General features: G+C 41.5%; 1 non-coding gene across 1 annotated transcript; it reads left to right on the forward strand.

Annotated features, from left to right (window-relative positions):
* Positions 1–16880: 16880 nt before the first annotated feature.
* On the forward strand, positions 16881–16987 carry LOC145127959 (small nucleolar RNA R71). Its single transcript, XR_013716563.1, has one exon. It is a non-coding gene; the product is annotated as a small nucleolar RNA R71 (small nucleolar RNA).
* Positions 16988–17703: the final 716 nt, after the last annotated feature.

Raw genomic sequence — 17703 nt, forward strand, 5'->3', positions numbered from 1 at the left:
TTCTTGTATTCAACCCCATGTCTTAATGGATTAAGACTCTTCTAACCCTATTATCTTGGACTCTTCTCTCTAACTCTACCTTTGCTCTTGACTCACCCCACACTTATTTTAAATTGTGGGTCTCGACTCTCGACTTTAAACACTCCCGGCTAAACATATACGCACTCATATCTCGACATCCCTTTCATGCGGCTCCTAGCAAATCTGGAAATTATTAACCAAAGGAAGCAAAAAGTAACATAATATCTTAATAGTGTTACAATCCAAACAAATTTAAAAATAACATAAAACCAAACCAAACAAAACTAAAATAAATGAAATAAAACTAAAAATAAACGATCAATCATCCTCATCATCCTCGTTCGCTCCGCTAGTCCCGGCTCCGTCTCCTCTCGGCATCCATAATTCTTCCCACGTAGGAATATAAGGGCACTGAGGTGGCACGGTGGGTGGTCTTACCACATTCATATGCGAGAACATGGATTCAAGAATTTGGGTGTTATAAGTCACCCCACCGTGTAGATTATCCAAATAAGAACCCACACGGATTTGGAACGGATCGGTGGGTATGCCACCCTCGTATGGTTGGGATCTACCCATCTCCCCCTGGCCCTCACGTTCCTTCTTCGAGGCCTTGGTTGTTGCCCGGGATCTTCGATCGGTTGGTCCTCACCCTCGTTATCGCTGTGCGGTATCCCCCAATGCGTCCCATAATTGACCACAACCCGTATGGTCTCAAGGTATCTCATAGAGAATTCGTTCCCTTGTATTCACATAAGTGTCCTTGTAATCGCAGGAACAAGCACACCATAAGACTTGGCTAAGCGGGTGACAAAATGGCCACCACAAACTGGGCTCCCGGGTCGGGAACTGACTGCATATTCTGCCAAGTAACGGGCCAAAAAGTAGGGAAGATTGCAACAAAACCCCGATTGTAAAATAGACCACAAGAAAAATAAATTAATCTTGGTGACCTTATCTCCAATTTTTTTATGGTGGATGGAGAATGTGATCAGCCTGTGAAGCAAACGGTGAATGGGTGATTTGATGCTGCTTTCTGGTGACACACCGGAGTTGAAAACACCAAAAGCGATATGGCTCCAAAACTCATATCCCGTCATTCCCCCGGAATAAGTACGGGTAGCCTCCCGTAAGAACATAGAAAACTCGGGGGTCACGGTCTCGTGGGCCTCATATAAACCCATCCTCCATGAGAATTCTACCAAACTGCACTCTCTATATTCCCCACCCAAACGAAAGACCAATGCTTGTGAGTAGTTAGGGTCTTGGACATTTTCATGGAACACCACGGTAGAAAAGAATTCAACACACAATTCCTTGTAAACCCTTTCTTGGATGGCGAACAAGTTACTCCATCCCTTGCATGTAAATGAATACCCGCTTCCCATAAAAGTTTTGGTAAGAAACGGGTTTAGTCTTTCAACGAGTCCAACCTCCTGAAGCCTTTGCCAATTAACTGTTGGGGCAATAGCAAAATCTCTGTTGTGTAACCATCCCAACCGGTTGTTGTACCGTGTCAAAATATACCGAGGCAAAGTTGTTGGGAAGACGTAAAATGGGTGCAAACTAGCCACCCCAACTGGAACCTCTCTTCTTGGACCCATTTCTACAAAACAAAACAACAAACAACCACAAAACAAAAATCCAAGAATTTATTAATAAACAGAAAATTGTTTTGATGGTGCTAGGATTCACCTCGTGAGTTTTAACAAACTCACCTCGTGAGTTCGCTATTCACAGCGAAGATTGGACTTAATAATCAAAAATCGAAACTTTAATTCTTGTTAGGGGTTACTCATAAACCATTTCTAAGCACAATCAAGTAACATGCAGTGGATGAATAACACATTTTGGGCAAAATTTCAACATTTAAGCATATGAAAAACCCTAGCCCCTAAATCAACAAATTAATGAAAATTAACCAAAAGAAATATGAGAGGGGTACCTTTGTTTGAAGATTACGTAATGTGACAACCCGAAATTTACTCCGTCACTGTAACCCGTTTCCGTTAATAAAAGTTAGTTCTATTAAAATTTTCCGTTAACTTTTATTTATTAAAATAATTCATTTTGAGTTATTAAAATAAATAATATATAATGACGGAATAAAAACAACTAAGTCGGGTTACGGTTAGTTTACCCGGTAAAAACATTTAGCTCCGTTCAAACGACAGTGTATAGTGGGTCCCCACTAGGCAGCCATATATAAAGGAGGAGTGTCCACCTTTAGAGCCTTTTCCCACCTTGGAGCTTTCTCTCTCTACTTTCTCTCTCGAAAATCGGGTTTGGCCAAAAGATCACCTCATTCAAGCTCAAAAATCAAAGGTAATCTTCCTAACTTGTTGTTTAACTTAGTATTCATGCCATCTCAAGTTTGAACCATCCAAATGCCTTAACATGCATGTGTTTACGGTTTGGGGAGCCTCCCAAAACCGTGAACTCCCAAAAAGGGGTTTAGAAGTCCCAAAAACACTTCCAAACCTTCTCTAATGCTTAGATATGGCTTAGATACTTGCATGCATGGACTAAGAAACCCAAGATCATGACTTTTTGGCCATAAACTCGAGTTTACGGTTCTTGAACCTTCAAGAACCGTAAACCCAAAACCGTAAACACCTCAAATGGTGTTTTGATGCCCCTAAACCCTTCCTTAGCTTGTTTGATGAACTAGAAACTCGTGTAAATGAGCTTAGGACCTTGAAACATGAAATGGTTGAAGTGGTCAAGGGTTTACGGCCGTAAACCCTAGAGTTTACGACCGTAAACTCCCAAGGAGTGGTCCAAGGACCGTAAACTCCAAGGGAGTACCCATTTGAACCCTAATCACTTCCCAAGCCCTTGAATTGATCCTAGGAACCTTCCTTGTGATGCATGAGACCTTTAGACACACAAACTCACCATTTCCATGAGTTTACTGCTGTAAACTCATGGGGGAAATGGTCTCCCAACCGTAAACACACTTAAGTGTGGCCAAGTGAAGTGTAAACTCCATAGTGAGGCCATACACTCCTTAGATGCCACCTTTAGCACTCCTAACACTTGAAACCAAGTGTTTTCATACACTGAAGTGCCTTTACTCACTTAATTAGTGATTACACAACTAATTAGATACTTTATGCATCACTACATGTTACATAGGATCCGTGTGTGTGTTCAAGTCCTCACTTGACACCTAGCATCCTACCCGGCGTTTCCATCCACTTCACTCACTACAGGTGAGTTCATACCCCTAAATGAACCTTTTTAAATGTTTTTAACTGTTTTATGGGGGGGGGGGGGGAATACAAGTTGAACCAAATAAGTTATAGTAACAATCGCATGTGAATTATAACTTGCAACCAAAAGGATTTTCTACACTATTAACTGTTTTTACCACCAAAAAAGGGATTTTCTGTATTTTCAACTATATAGCCAATTAAACTGTTTTCAAATGCTTACCAAATTCATTTTCGTGTTAAATCACTATAAAACTATTTTCGAAAATTCTTTTAAACTATTTTTATTCCCAAACCATATCTACACCAATATATTTATATAAGTAAGACTTGAAGGACTTAGGACTAATAACTCACCTTATTTCCTGTTCTTGTTTGATTGTGGGCTTAGGGTATTTTGTTATTAGTCCGACTCTCGTTGAATTCTTAGTTATATATCTCATATATTTGTGTCAGATATAAAAGTTTTCATATCAGTTTAATGCCTTTGGATATCAAAGACATGCAACCAACAATACTATTTAATTATAATAGGTATAGTTAAGGGATACTACTCAATGCTACTATTGCCATGACAACTACCAGAGTCAGTTCAGTTGTGAGTCAATATATGCTATATACTATACAAAGAGAACACTATATACTATACAAGGAGAACATTATATACTATACAAAGAGAACACTACATACTATACAAGAGAACTTACTAAAATAGAATGTGACATACTATTTCTCGATACGACACATCTTTGTGCTATCACCGCGTAACCAGAGTCTCCTGGAGGGAGAGCGGGCATTATGTGTATAGATCTATACGGGACATACACTCCCACATCCCGACTGCTAGCTACAGTCCGAGCCGTCTAGGCCCAGGGGTGACAAAATGTCACATCTACATATGACTCGGAGGGTCAAAGGGATTCGATCGTCAATCAACATGGTTACGTACGAGTTCACATTCAAACCTTTAATTAATACTTTAAAAATTAAAGGCAACAGACTCCCTGAGGAGTATTGTACATTTAATACTACCTGGAGCCTGCATTTCATTACATATGGCCGACAGTGATACTGTTGGGGTAAAACATTTTTCTCATTACTATACATGGATAGAGTCAAACTATATTTTCAAACAAATAACTATTGAGAAAACTTGTACATTATCAAAGGAACAAACAAACCATCGGGTCTTGGTGAAGACTACTTTTTCTGGAAAACATAGGGTTTTCTAGGGCTCATACTATTTTCGAACACCGAAACTTACTTTTACAATGTATAATTGTGAATATTTTTATACAGGAAATGACACTAAATACTTATGAACTCACCAGCTTTATGCTGATAAACGTTTTCAAAATAACTTGTATTCTCAGGTCATCAGTAGACAGGTACGGATGCAGCTTTTGAGAAGACGGAGCACATATAAGACTCCACTTTATTTTGATTGTATTTTTGGTGTCTAACATTTGTACTGAACACGTTTGTATTGCAATTATTATCTTAATGCAATGGATGTTGTTGCTTGTCTTTACTATTATGCTTTGTTATGATACTGTACATGACGTCCTCCACCCCAGAACGTATTCCGCCGTTCTCGGTTTTAGGGTGTGACAGATTGGTATCAGAGCACTGTTTATAGTGAATCAAGTATATCAACCCATAAAAGATATACAAACTATAAACACATCGGGACTAAAACACTCTGAACAAGAATATATACTTTTAAATAATAAAATATTTAACTAAGTATATATATACATTCATTCATACAAAGGGTCAGTATCATACTAGAACAGAACAAAAGTATTAAGATTGTTGAACAGCACAGTTAGGCTTAGAGACATATGGCCAAAACTAGGCGGATGTAGCCTGATCAACTACATTTTCCTAGGAGTGGCTAGCATGTGCCTAAGAATGGTTGTGGTGTTGCAACAAGTCTAAAACTTACCAATACTGCTACAAGAACATCAGAACAAGAATACTATAGGAGTATTCTGCATTCTAGTTACAACATATGTGAGAACTAAAAGGGTCGTTACTAGTAGGGCAATAGTTGCTAAGTGGATACACCATGGTTACATGTGACTAAGGCGTTATAGACTTAGAATCTGTGACCTTTGCTTCACTTCCTATTCTTGTTTGATTGTGGGCTTGGAGTTAGGGTCACTTATTCGAAGGTCTATTCTGCTTCGATTACATGTAATTGGTATGCACTATGCAAATATTGGGTCGACTAATAACGATCATCTTATAAGTATCATAGATTAGCGCCTATCAATTTTCTTTCCCCACTCTCGCGTAAATGGCATAACCGCATCCCGAGGGGAAGTCATGAAACTCCGAGCACGTCAGAGGACGCACGAGCGACATCTTCAGGGAGTTGTGCGCCAACTGGCTGGTCTTAGGGTTTGCCCCAAAGGATCCCCATCGCCAGTAAAAGATGCCAACTCATCCCTCTCTTTGATTAAGGAATAGCCTTCTTTCTATAGTCAATAGAGTACATGCCTGTAAACATTCCTAACTTTGGAAGTACTCTAGCTAGACTACTAAACTGCCAACATTTTCCTTGATGGTTTGATGTAAGACCTCCTGCTAGGTCATTTCCTTTCCCGAACTCATTATACATCAGTAATACCAGTACTATTGGCAATATCTAATCGATGGGGAAGTTGTACTTTTGGGTGTCCCTAACCTAGCGGTACATTTCCCTTTGTTTGTTAAACTATAGAGAGTTAGTCCAAGAAACACTCTTATCATGTTTACAAATCGATTCTTACTATTGTCATCGTTTTCGTAACCTTTCAGTACAGGATGCCGCCTCGCAAGCGTCCAACCAGGAGAACTCCTGCAACTCAAGCTCCACCACCACCACCTACATCGCCGGTTCCTCCGCAGTTCGACCCGGTGTTGTTCCAAACAGCCGTGACTGCAGCCGTGACCGCCGCTCTGGCGCAAGTCAATTCTGGTGGTGCCAGTGGAGGTGGACTGGGCACTAACTCTAGCCAGGGTGAAACCCACCCCCATGCTCGGGAATGCACCTACAAATATTTCATCAGTTGCAAGCCTACCTACTTCAACGGGACTGGGGGAATCCTCGCCCTAACCCAATGGTTCGAAAGAACCGAAGCAGTATTCGAAATGTGCTCCTGCCCCGAAGGGAGCAAGATAAAGTTTGCTACTTGTACCCTTACCCAAAGGGCCCTAACATGGTGGAATGGCCATGTCAAAGCCCTCTCCCTGGTAGCAGCTAACGCCATGGGTTGGGATACACTGAAAGACCTAATGATGACAGAGTACTGCCCAAAGGGAGAAATTCAGAAATTAGAGGAGGAACTCTGGAATCTCAAAATGCAGGGTTCCGATATAGTAGCTTACACAACCCGGTACTGCGAGCTGGTAGCCCTATGCCCTAACATGATCCCCTCGGAAGCTAAGAAGATTGAGCGATACATCGGGGGCCTAGTGCCTCCGTATCGTGGGAACGTTCTATCATCAAGACCAACGACCTTCGAAAGTGCCAAGGAGTTGGCCCAAATGCTCATCGATCATGAAGTTCCCCGTGCTCCATCAACAACCACAACCATCACTACTGCTCCAACTCACGCCTCCGACAACAAGAGAAAACGGGGAGATCGAAAGAAGGGGAAATCAGTCAAACCCTCTTCTAGTAACCAGCAAATAGTGGCTGTCCATGCTGCCAGTACTCCTACTGCCCCTGTGCCCGCCAAAACATATGCGGGGAATCTACCCAAGTGCGATAAGTGCGCCTTCCATCATAACGGCCCATGCCGTGAAATGCACTGCACCAATTGCGACCGGAAGGGCCACACCATCCGGTTCTGCAGAGCACCTCCCAAACCTATTTCCCAAGTTCCCAGTTCGGGAGCGAGCCAGGCCTGCTATGGCTGTGGCGAAGTCGGACATTTCAAAAGAAATTGTCCAAAGTCTGGCAACGCGGGAGGAGCAGGTAGACTACTTGCTATCGGCCATAATGAGGCTGTAGCAGACCCCACCGTAGTCACGGGTACGTTCCTTCTTGATAACTATTATGCTTGTGTTCTATTCGATAGTGGGGCAGAAAGAAGTTTCGTAAATCAAAACTTTAAACACTTACTCAAACAATCACCGCAATCACTGAAAGAAACTTTCGTCGTAGAAATGGCTAACGGCAAGACGGAAAGTTCTAACGAAATCTACATAGGTTGTACCCTCACGCTAGATAATCATTCGTTTCCTATCGATCTCATACCAGTAGCGATCAAGAGCTTTGATGTCATCATAGGCATGGACTGGTTGAGTCTCCATCATACCGACATCCTGTGTTTCGACAAAGCCATCCGTTTGAACTTGCCCAACAATGAAACATTGATGATCTACGGAGACAAACCCAGTACGAGCCTTCGCATCATCTCGAGCATTCAAGCTCAGAAATACTTGCGCAAGGAATATCGCGCATTCCTTGCACACGTTGTCGACACGAGCCGGAAAGCGAAAGAACTCAAAGATTTCCCCGTCGTGTGCGACTTCCCTGACATCTTTCCAGAGGAACTGCCAGGCCTACCTCCCAAACGTCAAGTCGAGTTCAGAATCGATTTAATTCCAGGAGCTACCCCCGTAGCTAAATCGCCCTATCGTCTAGCGCCTGCTGAGATGCAAGAACTATCCGGCCAACTTAACGAACTGCTCAGCAAGGGCTTTATAAGACCAAGCTTCTCACCCTGGGGAGCACCAGTCTTGTTCGTAAAGAAGAAAGACGGATCGTTCCGCATGTGCATCGACTACAGAGAACTCAACAAGCTGACAATCAAGAACCGTTATCCCCTTCCTCGTATAGACGATTTATTTGATCAACTGCAAGGGGCGAGTTACTTTTCCAAAATTGATCTAAGGTCCGGGTATCACCAGTTGCGAGTGCTCGAGGAGGATGTTCCGAAGACAGCCTTCCGGACTCGTTACGGGCACTACGAGTTTGTAGTGATGCCGTTTGGACTAACCAATGCGCCCGCAGTCTTCATGGACTTGATGAATAGAGTATGCCGTCCTTACTTGGATCAGTTCGTCATCGTCTTCATTGATGATATACTTATCTACTCTAGAAGTGAGGAAGAGCATAGCGATCATCTGCGACAGGTCCTGGAAACTCTACGATCGGAGAAGCTTTACGCAAAGTTCTCAAAGTGGGAATTTTGGATCCGAAGAGTCGAATTCTTAGGACACGTGGTTAGCAAAGAAGGAATCCACGTGGACCGATCCAAGATTAAAGCTATTGAGAACTGGTCAGCACTGAAGACGCCTATAGAAATTCGCCAATTTCTAGGCCTCGCTGGCTACTACCGAAGATTCATTCAGAATTTCTCTCGGATTGCGAAGCCTCTTACGACATTGACCCAGAAAGGCGTGGCCTTTGACTGGGAAGAAAAACAAGAGAAGGCATTCCAAACCCTGAAGCGAGCCTTGTGCACCGCGCCGATATTTTCCCTCCCCGAAGGGACAGAAGACTTCGTAGTATATTGCGATGCATCCAATCAGGGGCTCGGCTGTGTTCTGATGCAACGAGGTAAGGTCATCGCCTACGCCTCAAGGCAGCTGAAGACACACGAAGTCAACTACACCACGCACGACCTCGAGCTAGGAGCGGTCGTGTTCGCCCTTAAGATATGGAGACACTATCTGTATGGTACAAAGAGCACCATCTATACCGACCACAAAAGCCTCCAGCACATCTTCAACCAGAAGGAGCTCAACATGAGACAACGACGGTGGGTCGAGCTACTCAATGACTACGAATGTGAAATTCGTTACCACCCGGGTAAAGCCAATGTAGTAGCAGACGCCCTAAGTCGGAAGGAATATTCTGGGCGAAGAGTCAAGTCCCTAACCATGACTATCCATTCGCATATACCCGCACAAATTAAGGGAGCACAGCTTGAAGCTTTGAAACCGGAAAATGTGGCGGGAGAGTCCTTGCGAGGAATGGATAAGAATCTGGTAGTCAAGGATGATGGAGCTTACTACCTCATGGACCGGATACCACGACACGGTGGCTTCAGAGACTTGGTCATGAAAGAAGCGCACAACACTCGATATTCCATTCACCCAGGTTCAGATAAGATGTACCTGGATCTCAAGAAATCGTACTGGTGGCCTAACATGAAAGCGGAAATCGCTACCTTCGTGAATAAGTGCCTTACTTGCGCTAAGGTCAAGGCCGAATACCAGAAACCCTCGGGTCTTCTCCAACAGCCAGAGATACCTGAATGGAAGTGGGAGAGAATTACTATGGATTTCATTACCAAATTGCCCAAATCTCCGAGTGGGTACGACACCATTTGGGTAATTGTCGACCGGCTAACCAAATCCGCCCACTTCCTTCCTATCAGGGAAAACTTCAAAATGGAGAGACTCACGCGAATCTACATCCACGAGGTAGTCCGACTGCACGGTGTACCTGTGTCCATTATTTCGGATCGGGATAGCAGGTTCACTTCGAGGTTCTGGCAGTCACTACAGAAGGCTCTTGGAACTAAGCTGGATATGAGCACAGCATACCATCCTCAAACCGATGGACAAAGTGAGAGAACTATTCAAACCTTGGAGGATATGCTGCGAGCCTGTGTGATCAACTTTGGTAAGGCGTGGGATACCCACTTACCCCTAGTCGAGTTTTCCTACAACAACAGTTATCACACAAGCATCAAAGCTGCCCCATTCGAAGCCCTATACGGCCGGAAGTGCAGATCCCCTCTGTGCTGGGCCGAGGTAGGCGACACTCAATTAGCTAAGGTACGAGTTCCTGACAGCTCTCTCACCGGTCCAGAAATCATCCGCGAAACCACCGAAAAGATCGTACAAATCCGAGCACGACTTAAAGCCTCAAGAGACCGACAGAAAAGCTACGCAGACAAACGGAGGAAACCCTTGGAATTCCAGGTGGGAGACCGAGTCCTTTTGAAAGTCTCACCCTGGAAAGGCTTGATACGCTTTGGAAAGCGCGGAAAGCTGAATCCAAGATACATAGGGCCTTTTGAGATTCTCGCTAGAATCGGCCCCGTAGCTTACAAACTCAATCTACCCCGCGAACTTAGTAATGTGCATCCTACCTTCCACGTCTCGAACTTGAAAAAGTGTCTATCCGAAGAGACTCTCATAATCCCACTCAATGAAATCGAGATCAATGAGAGCCTCAACTTCGTGGAAGAACCTGTGGAGATCATGGACCGAGAGGTCAAACGAACGAAGCAAAGCCGCATCCCGATTGTGAAGGTTCGTTGGAACGCCAAACGAGGACCAGAGTTCACTTGGGAGCGCGAGGATCAAATGAAACTTAACTATCCTCATCTCTTTGCTTAGTTGTGTTGTAATAACGTAACTACTTGAATTCTGAATTTCGGGACGAAATTCCCTCTAACGGGGGGATGATGTGACAACCCGAAATTTACTCCGTCACTGTAACCCGTTTCCGTTAATAAAAGTTAGTTCTATTAAAATTTTCCGTTAACTTTTATTTATTAAAATAATTCATTTTGAGTTATTAAAATAAATAATATATAATGACGGAATAAAAACAACTAAGTCGGGTTACGGTTAGTTTACCCGGTAAAAACATTTAGCTCCGTTCAAACGACAGTGTATGGTGGGTCCCCACTAGGCAGTCATATATAAAGGAGGAGTGTCCACCTTTAGAGCCTTTTCCCACCTTGGAGCTTTCTCTCTCTACTTTCTCTCTCTAAAATCGGGTTTGGCCAAAAGATCACCTCATTCAAGCTCAAAAATCAAAGGTAATCTTCCTAACTTGTTGTTTAACTTAGTATTCATGCCATCTCAAGTTTGAACCATCCAAATGCCTTAACATGCATGTGTTTACGGTTTGGGGAGCCTCCCAAAACCGTGAACTCCCAAAAAGGGGTTTAGAAGTCCCAAAAACACTTCCAAACCTTCTCTAATGCTTAGATATGGCTTAGATACTTGCATGCATGGACTAAGGAACCCAAGATCATGACTTTTTGGTCATAAACTCGAGTTTACGGTTCTTGAACCTTCAAGAACCGTAAACCCAAAACCGTAAACACCTCAAATGGTGTTTTGATGCCCCTAAACCCTTCCTTAGCTTGTTTGATGAACTAGAAACTAGTGTAAATGAGCTTAGGACCTTGAAACATGAAATGGTTGAAGTGGTCAAGGGTTTACGGCCGTAAACCCTAGATTTTACGACCGTAAACTCCCAAGGAGTGGTCCAAGGACCGTAAACTCCAAGGGAGTACCCATTTGAACCCTAATCACTTCCCAAGCCCTTGAATTGATCCTAGGAACCTTCCTTGTGATGCATGAGACCTTTAGACACACAAACTCACCATTTCCATGAGTTTACGGCCGTAAACTCATGGGGGAAATGGTCTCCCAACCGTAAACACACTTAAGTGTGGCCAAGTGAAGTGTAAACTCCATAGTGAGGCCATACACTCCTTAGATGCCACCTTTAGCACTCCTAACACTTGAAACCAAGTGTTTTCATACATTGAAGTGCCTTTACTCACTTAATTAGTGATTACACAACTAATTAGATACTTTATACATCACTACATGTTACATAGGATCCGTGTGTGTGTTCAAGTCCTCACTTGACACCTAGCATCCTACCCGACGTTTCCATCCACTTCACTCACTACATGTGAGTTCATACCCCTAAATGAACCTTTTTAAATGTTTTTAACTGTTTTATGGGGGGGAATACAAGTTGAACCAAATAAGTTATAGTAACAATCGCATGTGAATTATAACTTGCAACCAAAAGGATTTTCTACACTATTAACTGTTTTTACCACCAAAAAAGGGATTTTCTGTATTTTCAACTATATAGCCAATTAAACTGTTTTCAAATGCTTACCAAATTCATTTTCGTGTTAAATCACTATAAAACTATTTTCGAAAATTCTTTTAAACTATTTTTATTCCCAAACCATATCTACACCAATATATTTATATAAGTAAGACTTGAAGGACTTAGGACTAATAACTCACCTTACTTCCTGTTCTTGTTTGATTGTGGGCTTAGGGTATTTTGTTATTAGTCCGACTCTCGTTGAATTCTTAGTTATATATCTCATATATTTGTGTCAGATATAAAAGTTTTCATATCAGTTTAATGCCTTTGGATATCAAAGACATGCAACCAACAATACTATTTAACTATAATAGATATAGTTAAGGGATACTACTCAATGCTACTATTGCCATGACAACTACCAGAGTCAGTTCAGTTGTGAGTCAATATATGCTATATACTATACAAAGAGAACACTATATACTATACAAGGAGAACATTATATACTATACAAAGAGAACACTACATACTATACAAGAGAACTTACTAAAATAGAATGTGACATACTATTTCTCGATACGACACATCTTTGTGCTATCACCGCGTAACCAGAGTCTCCTGGAGGGAGAGCGGGCATTATGTGTATAGATCTATACGGGACAGACACTCCCACATCCCGACTGCTAGCTACAGTCCGAGCCGTCTAGGCCCAGGGGTGACAAAATGTCACATCTACATATGACTCGGAGGGTCAAAGGGATTCGATCGTCAATCAGCATGGTTACGTACGAGTTCACATTCAAACCTTTAATTAATACTTTAAAAATTAAAGGCAACAGACTCCCTGAGGAGTATTGTACATTTAATACTACCTGGAGCCTGCATTTCATTACATATGGCCGACAGTGATACTGTTGGGGTAAAACATTTTTCTCATTACTATACATGGATAGAGTCAAACTATATTTTCAAACAAATAACTATTGAGAAAACTTGTACATTATCAAAGGAACAAACAAACCATCGGGTCTTGGTGAAGACTACTTTTTCTGGAAAACATAGGGTTTTCTAGGGCTCATACTATTTTCGAACACCGAAACTTACTTTTACAATGTATAATTGTGAATATTTTTATACAGGAAATGACACTAAATACTTATGAACTCACCAGCTTTATGCTGATAAACGTTTTCAAAATAACTTGTATTCTCAGGTCATCAGTAGACAGGTACGGATGCAGCTTTTGAGAAGACGGAGCACATATAAGACTCCACTTTATTTTGATTGTATTTTTGGTGTCTAACATTTGTACTGAACACGTTTGTATTGCAATTATTATCTTAATGCAATGGATGTTGTTGCTTGTCTTTACTATTATGCTTTGTTATGATACTGTACATGACGTCCTCCACCCCAGAACGTATTCCGCCGTTCTCGGTTTTGGGGTGTGACACGTAAGCAAAAGGATGAAATTAAGTCAATCTAGGCGGATATCGGGTGGGGGGACCAAAGAACAATCTTCACTTCGTGAGGTTGAGAAAGTTGTTTGGTCAAAAGGATTCTGAATTGTTTAAGATGTGGTCCCGTGACACTTTTGGATTCACCTCGTGAGTTCTTGCTGACTCACGTCGTGAGTTTTTGTGGGCTAACGTGGTTGGGCCATTTAATTACATAATAATGGGCTAATACATTCATTTGGTTAAAATGTCCCACCCTGTATGTATTACATAATAATGGGCTAATAAATTCCTTAATTAACAATTCTTATTATTTATCACTTAATTAAGGAACCCCACACTTAACTTTTACCACTTAATTTGGATGATTAGATGATTGAATATCTAAAAAAAACTAAGTATGCAAAAACTAAAGTAAAGACATAAAGGAAAAGAAAATTCAAACCGAGCTCGGGTTGCCTCCCGAGAAGCGCTTCTTTTTCTTGGAGTCATGAGCCGGACTCCGTGCCTCCTTACGTTGAATCGTCAGAAGAGTCCACCACCTGAATCTTTTTCTCCTTGAAACGTCTCTTGTAAGCTTGAACTTGACGAATATACGCCTTTTTAGAATTCTCCTTTTTAGCCTTGACTTCGTCTCCATCGAGCTTGCGTTTTATCCCTTTAGTCTCTAAATTGTATTTACATTTAAGCTCCATAATATTCTTTTCTTCCTTCACCACTGGACTAGTCACTTTTGATGTAACTGATGGGTTTTATGCATAAGAACAATCCTATGTGCTCATACAAACCCTAATGCTTGGATCTAAGTTTCTCTATTGTACATGCAATGAATCCAAGACTTATAAATCCTAATCTAGCATACATAATTTCGAAATTAACATATAACATCAGATCTAGATGTTTACCTCTTCAAATAGTAGCTTGAATCTTCTTCTCATGAGCTTAGAGTCACAATTGTAACTCCTCTAATGGATCACAAACACCACAAGCAAGAAGGCAACTTTTAGAGAGGAGGGAGGATGCTTAATTTCGGCCTAGGGTTTTCTCTTGGGAACAAGTGGCCGAAAATTGAAGCCTATGGGTCTTATTTATACTGTAGGCTGCTAGGGTTTCAGTCTAAACCCTAATGGACAGCTTAATGACCAAGCAGCCTAAGGAACCTTCTGGAATAGGGCCTTGGACAAAAATATGATGATCCTTCATCATAATTTCGTTCCCCCTTAGTCCATTATGTTTCCCAGCCCAAAACTCAACTATCACACATTTGACAGTTTATGCCCCTTTATTTAATTAATCTCTTTTAGTCACCAAATTAATTCCTAATTAATTTATGACTAATACTAATTAAATAAATATGATTTCTCCTTTAATATATTATTCTTATAATATATTAATAAACCATAATATCCTCTCTCTTTCCTTAAATTACCTTGTCAAGTTGCTTTGGTGAAGGCAACCCAAAAGGACCATGCATAACCGGGTCAAGTACATACCAAATATAGTTACGGGCTTAGACACTAATCCAACAGTAACTTCTTCTTCATCACTCGGCATTTTATCACTTTCCTCACTTATCAAAGATGTTGGTTTTTATAAGCAAACACCTCAAATACAAGTGGAACAGAAGCTCTTGGCTTGGTGCGCTTGATTTGCTGAATTGTTTTAATTTCTTCTTCCATAAGCTTCTCCAATTCTTCAAGCTCATTATCATCTTTAATATTGAACACTGCACCTTGAACATCATATCCTTGGAAACCATCTTGTAGTCCAAAAGTTTCTTCTTCATCACCAACCCTCAACGTGAGCTTGGATTCTCGAATATCGACAAGAGCCCTAGCAATATTTAGTAAAGGGCGACCAAGAATGATGGGGACATTCACATCCTCTTTCATATCCATCACTACAAAGTCAACTGGGAAAACGAATTTCCCAATTTTGACTAGGATGTCTTCTACTATCCCTCTTGGGCGAGTCACTGAACGATTTGCCATGTGGATTGTCATTTTTGTAGCTTTCATCTTCTGAATATTTAACTTTTGGTAAAATGACAAAGGCATCAAATTAATGCTAGCCACAGAATCGGCTAAAGCATATGTCTTCAAATTATTACCAAACTCACATGGAAGAGTGAGACGTCCATGATCTCCCATCTTCTTAGGTATCTCTCCCAATACATCCCTTGAGCTTTGCTTACTAAGGATCACCTTAGAATTCTTCTTCAATTCTTGGCGAGTGTCTATTAGATCTTGGAGGAACTTCGCGTATTCTGGAACTTTTGCAAGTGAATCAATAAAAGGAGTATTAATATAAATACCCTTTATTTGTTGAAGAAACTCCAGGTGTTCCCTTTCCAGTGGACTAAGATGTGCTCGAGACGGAAATGGTAAAGGCGGGTGATAAACTGGAACAAATACGAAATTCTTCTATCCAGACCGAGCCCACGACGTGAGCATAGCGGGCTCACGACGTGAACTGGTTATTCCAGCAGATTCTTCGTTTTCGAGTTTTGTCTTCTTAGGCTTTGGTTCAGATTCCTTTGGCTCCACTTCTACAGCTTCTAGGAATTCAGAAATCGCCTCTTCTTCAGTATCAATGGCCATGACGTGAGATTGAGTCTTCTTTTTAGGAATTTGTGGAGACAATCTTGTATTTACCAAAGTAGTAAGTTGACCAAGTTGAACTTCAAGGTTATTGATGGAAGCTTGCTGACTTTTTAATAATGATTGTTGGTCAATCATCATAGCACGATGATTCTTCATCATAGTTCTTTGATCCTCCATTGCAGTATCAGTAGCATCATGCCTTTTTTATGAAGCTTCCGTAAACTTCATTAACATGGTCTCTAGATCAACTTTCTTCTTAACTGGTGGTTGCTCTCTTTGGTAGAAGCCCCGGCCAGTTTGCCTAAATTTCTCTTCTTTTTGCTTCTTGTATTCATCGTAAGGCAGCCACTCCTTCTTTGGTTTTCTCCAATCTTCATCGTATTTGTCCCCACTTGAATAGCAAACTCGAGCTTTCTTGTTTCCATATTCATCCATACTGCAATCTTTTGTCAAATGTGGGCCACTACATCTCTCGCAACCAACTCGAATTGCATGAATTGATTGGTCCATTTGGGTCAATCTCCTATCCATGGTGTTAAGCATTGCCATCACAACAACCATCTCTTCAGTTTGTGCACCTCCACTGCCTTTTATTCCATCACTCCTTGGGTTATGATATTTACGAGAGTGCTTTGCAAATTCTTCAACCAACACCTTGATTTGATTTGGGTTTTTCTTTGTAAGCGGTCCTTGCGAATCAAGAAGTTGACGCGTCATGACATTTACTCCATCGTAAAATATAGATACTTCTTGTTGGATGTTGAGGTCGTGATGAGGACAATTCCTTAACAAGCCCTTGTAACGATCCCATGCCTCGTATAATGACTCCCCTGGTTGTTGCTCAAAGTTGGCTATCGCCTTCTTGAGTTTAGCTATCTTGGATGGTGGGCAAAACTGATCTAAAAACTGCTCACGCATTTGAGCCCAAGTAGTTATTGTGCCAGGTGGAAGTGCCTTCAACCAGTCTTTTGCAGCTCCTTTGAAAGTAACTGGTAGCATCCTCAGCAAGACAGTATTTCTCTCAACATTTGGAACATTAAAGTAATCAACAATGTCATTCACTTCATCTAAATGTTTGAAAGCATCCTCGTGATCTTTTCCATAGAATGGAATATCCTTAAGTGCAGTAAGGATGTGTCCCTTTAACTCGAATGTGGCATTGGCAGGAATTGTAGGATGTACTAAACCCGGCCCCACATCATCTCGAATGCGCTTTTTGTAGTCCCCCATGGCCATCTCATCAATGTTCGCCATTTCGTTCTCCGGCTCGTTCTCGGGTTCAATCGTATAAAGTCCAAATTATGTTTCTGATTCGTACTCGGGCTCGTGTGGATTAGGAAATTGATCGAAGACTTCAAACTTGCTCTTTGAGGCTGAACTCGATTCTCCCGTTTTCTTTCCTGACTTCCTTGAAAAGGCTGATTTCAGTTCTTGTAAAGGCGACTTCTTATTATTCTTTTTGTGCAGCGTAGACTCCGGATCTTCAAGCGGTGGCACCAAAGGTGTGTTGGATCCTCTGGTCATCAACTCCTGCAAAACAAAAAAAATGAAAAACGTAAAACTGAACAAAAACTAAATAAAAATTT

Source organism: Lactuca virosa, chromosome 7 (assembly GCF_052849685.1).
Source record: "Lactuca virosa cultivar CGN04683 chromosome 7, Lactuca_virosa_CGN04683_v6, whole genome shotgun sequence".
Classification (NCBI taxonomy): Eukaryota; Viridiplantae; Streptophyta; class Magnoliopsida; order Asterales; family Asteraceae; genus Lactuca; species Lactuca virosa.